The sequence below is a fragment of the Bos indicus x Bos taurus genome, unplaced genomic scaffold (assembly GCF_003369695.1).
Source record: "Bos indicus x Bos taurus breed Angus x Brahman F1 hybrid unplaced genomic scaffold, Bos_hybrid_MaternalHap_v2.0 tig00003422_arrow_arrow_obj, whole genome shotgun sequence".
Taxonomy (NCBI): domain Eukaryota; kingdom Metazoa; phylum Chordata; class Mammalia; order Artiodactyla; family Bovidae; genus Bos; species Bos indicus x Bos taurus.
The window spans coordinates 30,024-37,247 of NW_020867664.1; positions in this window are offsets into that span (position 1 = coordinate 30,024).

The window sequence follows — 7,224 nt, forward strand, 5'->3', positions numbered from 1 at the left end:
CCATCTTGCCGGGCACCTGCCTGGTGCTGAAACACACCTGGAGCCATGGAGGCGCAGTCCACTGGAGCGCGTCAGCCCCGCCCCTTCGCACTACCGAGGCCCCCCTTTGCCCCCACGCCGCCCGCCAAGCACTCGACCTTCCTGAGAGAGCAGATGAGCCACAGGCAGGCACACAGACAGACACACAGACACTCGCACGCACCCATGCCAAGGGAGACAGCTGGCCTGCGCAAGCTCCTCAGCCAGAGCAGAGCACCTGGCAGAGGCCGGGGCCAGACGAACGGGCCGGCGGCCGGCTGTCAGGAGATACAGAGGCAGAAATACATGAAGATTCCGAGACAGACTCCAAGATGGCGAGAGGAGATACACACACACACACACACACACACACACACACACACACTTGAGTGTGGTCTTTGGAAATACTTCTGTTCGTAGTTGCTGGGTTGAGCCCAACTTTGATACGACCCATGGACTGCGGCCCATCAGGCTCCTCTGTCCGTGGCATTTCCCAGGCGAGAATACTGGAGTGGGTTGGCATTTCCTTCTCCGGGGATCTTCCCGACCCAGGGATCAAACCCGAGTCTCCTGCGGCGGATGCCTTGCCATCTGAACCAGGACATTGCTAATTCCCTAGGCCAAATACAAAGAATAGAGCTCGTGTTCTACTAAATGGAAAGATGATTTCAGAAACAGAAGCTGTCCTTTGTTGGTATCTGTCAATCTTTATGTGGTTTTTGTTGATTTTTACTATTAAGGCTACTGGAACAAGGCAAGAGAGAAACCCCAGAATTGAAAAGCAACTGGCATTTTTGAAAGAAACATGTGCAGGCGAAGCTCTCTTCCTTTTTGAGAGATGGTTAAATGCAAAATCTTGATTCAACACATAAGACTTTTGTGAACTTTATTTCAAATCTCCATGATGAACCCCTAAGGCATCCAGGAAGAAAGGACTAGAGGGGCAGACAGAAAGAGCAACCTTTCCCCTTGGAGCCATCTCAACCAGCTGCTTAGTTCCTTCATCTCAAGGACTACCATCTGGGCTTCTCTGGTTTGTCTGATTCTTGTTTCGGGACCGTTTCTAGTCACAAGGCTGTCAACAGAGGGGGTGGTGTGTGTGTGTGTGGGAAACCCTTCTCTCCATTCCACATGAGACCCAGTGGATAATCCAGGCCCTGCCCACTGCATTGAGTGTGCAGCAACAGTATCAAGGGTGATGCTGGTTAACAACGCATATTCCTGGAATCCACTCCGTTGGCTAATGACTGTGTGTGGTGGTGGTCTGGAACCTACACCTGGAAGCTGTCTTGATGATTGCAAATGACACCAAAGTCTGAGGACGATGGAAGACCTTCACATTTCTGCAAGAGCCACACACCTCCAGAAGGAACCACAAGACTTGCCTGAAATGGTCAAGGTATAAGTATTGGACTAAACGTTGGAAGGTCTCCACCTTTGCTATGGAAGTCAAACGATCTTTCTTTGAAATGAAAATGGAGCATACTGAACGTTCACATTCTTCTAGAGCATTTGAAAATCCCCACCTTGTAGAAATCTGCTGTACGAGTTCCTTGAAAGCAAGAACCTATATTTATGGATGTGTCTTAATGCCGTAGATTGTGCCTCAAATATAGTGTACACATCAACCCAGGAAAGGAAAGAATTGAATCGACAAATATACAAAGAGATCAAAAGTGACACCTTGAGGCTTCCCAGAGCTTTTCTATCTTTCACACACTAAGTAAATACTGAGCACCTACGAAGAGCTAGGAGGCAAGTAATAAGTTTCTGGAAATAGAATGTGGAGAGAAGAAGACACAGAGTTCCTGCTTTCACTGAGACGACTCTAATGATACATCACAGGCAGATCCTGTGAGAATTATAGAGGGGCCTCTTCCTTCACCAAAACCTGGGTGTCAGGGAAGGCTTTTCAGAGGAACCATTGCATTGAGGTCCATAGGGTGAACCTAGGTAAACCAGGGTTGAGATGCAGGAAGAATTTCAGGCAGGGAAAATAGCATCTTGGAAGGCTATGTGACCAGGGAAACTTAGGACATTCAAGAAACGAAAAATGCCCTATGGGATGGAAGCCAAAGAGTGCAGAGGGCATTCCAGGCAAAAGACATCAGAGAAGAACGTGAGGAGCAAGCCTGAAGAGAAGTGGTCGTATCTTCAATATGATGGGAAAATACAAGAGCCGTTGGAGCAGGGAGGTGACAGAATTGCATCTGCACTTCCAAAAGGTCATCTTGCTCCACATCACTAATGACTGGAGAGACTCAACTCCAAACTCCAAGGAGGGACCACTTCACATGAGTCCGATTGGGCCTCACTGCAATGTCTGTCAATAACCAATGCTGGAGAAGATGTGGAGCAAAGGGAACTCTCCTCCATGGTGAGTAGGAATGGGAGTTGGTGGAGCCGGTATGGACAAGAATATGGAGGTTCCCGAAGGAACTAAAAGTGGAAGTAGCCTATGGTTCAGCAGTCCCACTCCCAGGCATAGATCCACCCACAGTATAAGTGAACAAGATAGATGCCCCGTTTGGGCACATCTATCTGTGCGTGCGCGCGCGTGATCGCCTGCTAGGCAGGGGGTGGGGTGGGGGATGGGGCTCTGGCTGGAGTCGGTGCAAGCCCCGGGATTGCCTGAGGCAAGCCAAAGGAGCCCCAGATGGAGAAGGGACTGCCTGTCGTCTGGTGTCCTGGAAGTCGAATGCGAATGCGGAGGGGCTCGCGGGCAGCGTGGAGGCAACCCAGGTCTGCAGCGGGAGCCAGGGCCCGGGCCACCCACTCCCCCCGCCCTGGGAGGGGCTGGGGCTGCGGGGGGGATCCAAGAATTGGGACGCGGGAGGTGGGAGGGGGTGGGGCTAAAGGACCTCTTCTGGCAGGCAAAAAGCCTCGAGCACCCGGGATTCCCAGGTGGTCTCCCATCCAAGATACTAACCAGGCCCGACCCTGCTTAACTTCTGAGAGCAGACAAGATCTAGCGCCTTCAGGCTGATATGTCCGGAGACTGAAGCGGTTGGCGCCGGGCGCCCTAAGAGCCTTGCACTTCGCCTCCCTTTCGCTCCGACCTGCAGGTCGGGCCAACGGGCCGCACCTCTCGTCGGGGGGCGTGCTGTATTTGAGCCGCATGACCCCCGACCTGACTCCAGCCTGCTGACGCCGGCCCGCCCCCCGAACACTGCCAACACCAGACCAGCAAGCGTCTGCCCGGGCCCGGGGGCCCGAAGGGCTTCCAGGACCACCCAGTGACCGGGAGGGCATGCGTGCGTGCGCGCGGGACCTGGGGTGTGGGCTGAGGGGTGCGGAGGTCTCGGCGCCGTCCCACCCCCGGCCACTCCAGACCCGGCCGCGCTCGCTGAGCGGGGCCACCCCCGATCCCATTCGCTGCTCAGGCCCGCGGGGCCCTGGAGGTGTCGGTCTTCGGGGCCCCCCGGTTCCCAACCCCCGCGGCCCAGGGACCTTTGAACATCCTGCGGGCCTAGGCGCAGCGAAACTTGAGTGCCCAACTTCCCGGGCACCTGCCTGCTGCCCAAACCCACCGGAAGCCACGGAGGCACGGTCGACCAGAGCGCCTCAGCCCCGCCCGTTCGCACTACCGAGGCCCCCTTTTGCCCCCACGCCGCCCGCCAAGCACTCGACCTTCGTGAGAGAGTAGACGAGCCACAGGCAGGCACACAGACAGACAGACACTCGCACGCACCCACGCCAAGGGAGACAGCTGGCCTGCGCAAGCTCCTCAGCCAGAGGCAGAGCACCTGGCAGAGGCCAGGGCCAGACGAACGGGCCGGCGGCCGGCTGTCAGGAGATACAGAGGCAGAAATACATGAAGATTCCGAGACAGACTCCAAGACGGCAAGAGGAGATACACACACACACACACACACACACACACACACACACACACTTGAGTGTGGTCTTTGGAAATACTTCTGTTCGTAGTTGCTGGGTTGAGCCCAACTTTGATACGACCCATGGACTGTGGCCCATCAGGCTCCTCTGTCCGTGGCATTTCCCAGGCGAGAATACTGGAGTGGGTTGCCATTTCCTTCTCCGGGGCGGGGCGGGGGGGGATCTTCCCGACCCAGGGACCAAACCCCAATCTCCTGCGGGCGGATGCCTTGCCATCTGAACAAGGACATTGCTAATTCCCTAGGCCAAATACAAAGAATAGAGCTCGTGTTCTACTAAATGGAAAGATGATTTCAGAAACAGAAGGTGTCCTTTGTTGGTATCTTTGAATCTTTATGTAGTTTTCGTCGATTTTTACTCTTAAGGCTACTTGAACAAGGCAAGAGAGAAACCCCAGAATTGAAAAGCAGTTGACGTTTTTGAAAGAAACATGTGCAGGTGAAGCTCTCTTCCTTTTTGAGAGATGGTTAAATGCAAAATCTTGATTCAACACATATGACTTTTGTGCACTTTATTTCAAATCTCCATGACGAACCCCTAAGGCGTCCAGGAAGAAAGGAGTAGAGTGGCAGACAAGAAGAGCAACCTTTCCCCTTGGTGCCTTCTCAACCAGCTGCTTAGTTCCTTCATCTCAAGGACTATCATTGGGCTTCTCTGGTTTGTCTGATTCTTGTTTTGGGGACCGTTTCTAGTCACAAGGCTGTGAACAGCGGGTGGGGGTGTTGGGCTCTGTGGGGGTGGGGGAAGCCCTTCTCTCCATTCCACATGAGACCCAGAGGACAATCCTGGCCCTGCCCACTGCATTGAGTGTGCAGCAACAGTATCAACGGTGATGCTGGTTAACAACGCATATTCCTGGAATGCACTCCGTTGGCTACTGACTGTGTGTGGTGGGAGACCTGGAAGCTTTCTTGATGATTGCAAATGACAGCAAAGTCTGAGGACATTGGAAAATTTTCACATTTCTGCAAGTGCCACACACCTCCAGAAGGAACCACAAGACTTGCCTGAAATGGTCAAGGTATAAGTATTGGACTCAACGTTGGAAGGTCTCCACCTTTGCTATGGAAGTCCAACGATTTTTCTTTGAAGTGAAAATGAATCATACTGAACGTTCACATACTTCTAGAGCATTTGAAAAGCCCTAACTTGTAGAAATCTGCGGTACGAGTTCCTTGAAAGCAAGAAACTATATTTATGGATATGTATTAATGCCTTATATTTTGCCTTGATTATAGTGTACACATCAACCCAGGAAAGAAAGAATTCAATCGCCAAATATACAAGGAGATCAAAAGTGCCGAGCCAAGTGACACCTTGAGGCCTCCAAGATCTTTTCTGTCTTTCACACACTAAGTAAATACTGAGCACCTACGATGAGCTAGGAGGCGTGTAATAAATTTCTGGAAATAGAATGTGGAGAGAAGAAGACACAGAGTTCCTGCTTTCACTGAGAGGAATTTAATGATACATCACAGCCAGATCCTTTGAAAACTTATAGTGGGACCTCTTCCCTCACCAAAACCTGGGTGTCAGGAAAGGCTTTTCAGAGTAACAATTGGTTTGAGATCCGTAGGTTGAACCTACGTAAACCAGGGTTAAGATGCAGGAAGAATTTCACGCAGGGAAAATAGCATCTTGGAAGGCTATGTGACCAGGGAAACCTAGGACATTCTAGAAATGAAAAATGCCCTATGGGATGGAAGCCAGAGTGCAGAGGGCATTCCAGTGAAAAGGCATCAGAGACAAACTTCGGGAACAAGCAATGAAGGGATGTGATCATATATTCAATATGATGGGAAAATCCAAGAGCAGTTGTGGCAGGGAGGTGATAGAATTGCATCTGCATTTCCAAAAGTTCATCTTGCTCCATAACACTAATGATTGGAGCGACTCAACTGCAAATTACAAGGAGGGACCACTTCCTCGAATCCGAATGGTCCTCATTGCAAAGTCTATCAATCACAAATGCTAGAGAAGATGTGGACCAAAGGGAACTCTACTCCACATGCAGACTGTGTGGGTGAATTCTCTAAGAAATTACGGGAAGAAGTGCTCCATCTTGTTTATTGCATTGTGTTTAGGGGAACTAATTTGGAATTAGTGGAGCCCATTTCTCAGTATATTATTTCCAAACTAGGCAACTATAATTACAGTCTGATAAGATGGAACTCAAATAACTTCTGAATGTTAATTTATTTTGAAAGAGGAAATAATCTTGCAAGAGAAATATAGACAAACAGGAAAAGCATAGTTGTCAATATATTAACCTAGAGATGCTTCAAATATTGTTTAAGAAATATGAAAGTTTCATGGAGTATTTCACATGAAGGAATTATTTCCTCTTAAAAGTCAAAAGGGCTTCCCTGGTGGCTCAGAGGTTAAAGCATCTGCCTGCAATGCAGAAGACCTGGGTTTGATCCCTGAGTCAGAAAGATCCCCTGGAGAAGGAAATGGCAACCCACTCCAGTATTCTTGCCCGGAGAATCCCATGGATGGAGGAGCCTGGTGGTCTACAGTCCACGGGGTCGCAAAGAATCAGATACTACTGAGCAACTTAACTAACTTAAAAGTCAAAAAGGATTATGAGTCCACTCATAAAAATGATTTGTTCTTCAGTTTTATCATGAATTACCTGACTAAAGGATGATTATTTATTGTATTATTCCTTCAAAATTATAGCACATTGTTCACTTTCCAGATTTTTATTTAATTGATATTTATTTAACATTGACTCTGTGCCAGCACTGCAAAACCCACCCACACACCCTACACCAATTTTGTGATTTCATTAGAAACCACTTAATCAAGCAAATTCTATAGTTACCTCTATTTTACATCCTAAATTGGCACATTATATGTCACCCTACTTAACACCTATTAAGATTATCTCTTTTTTTAAAATTCTTGATAAATATAATTCCTTGCTTCCTCACAAAATAATTTAAATTATATAAAAACTGGAACTTTGTCTAATTTATCACTGTATTCTTAGCTCATAGAAGAATATTAGTACTAGATAGTCAAAGACTCGTATTAAATGAAAATGATTTCAGTGGGTCTCAAAATAACTTGTCTTTAAAAGGCATTGGTGCCATTTAAAGTAGATATTAGGTTTCCATTTTCTCATCAATGATTCGTTTCATTGGTTTTGTCATTTCAGATCACTTTCTTGAACATCAGCTCATGGAAGATAGAAATAATGGTTCTGAATTTATCCTCTTAGAACTTTCTATGGACAAGAAAGCCCAGATCCTCTGCTTTTTATTTTTCTTATGCTGTTACCTGGCTATTTGGTTGGGAATT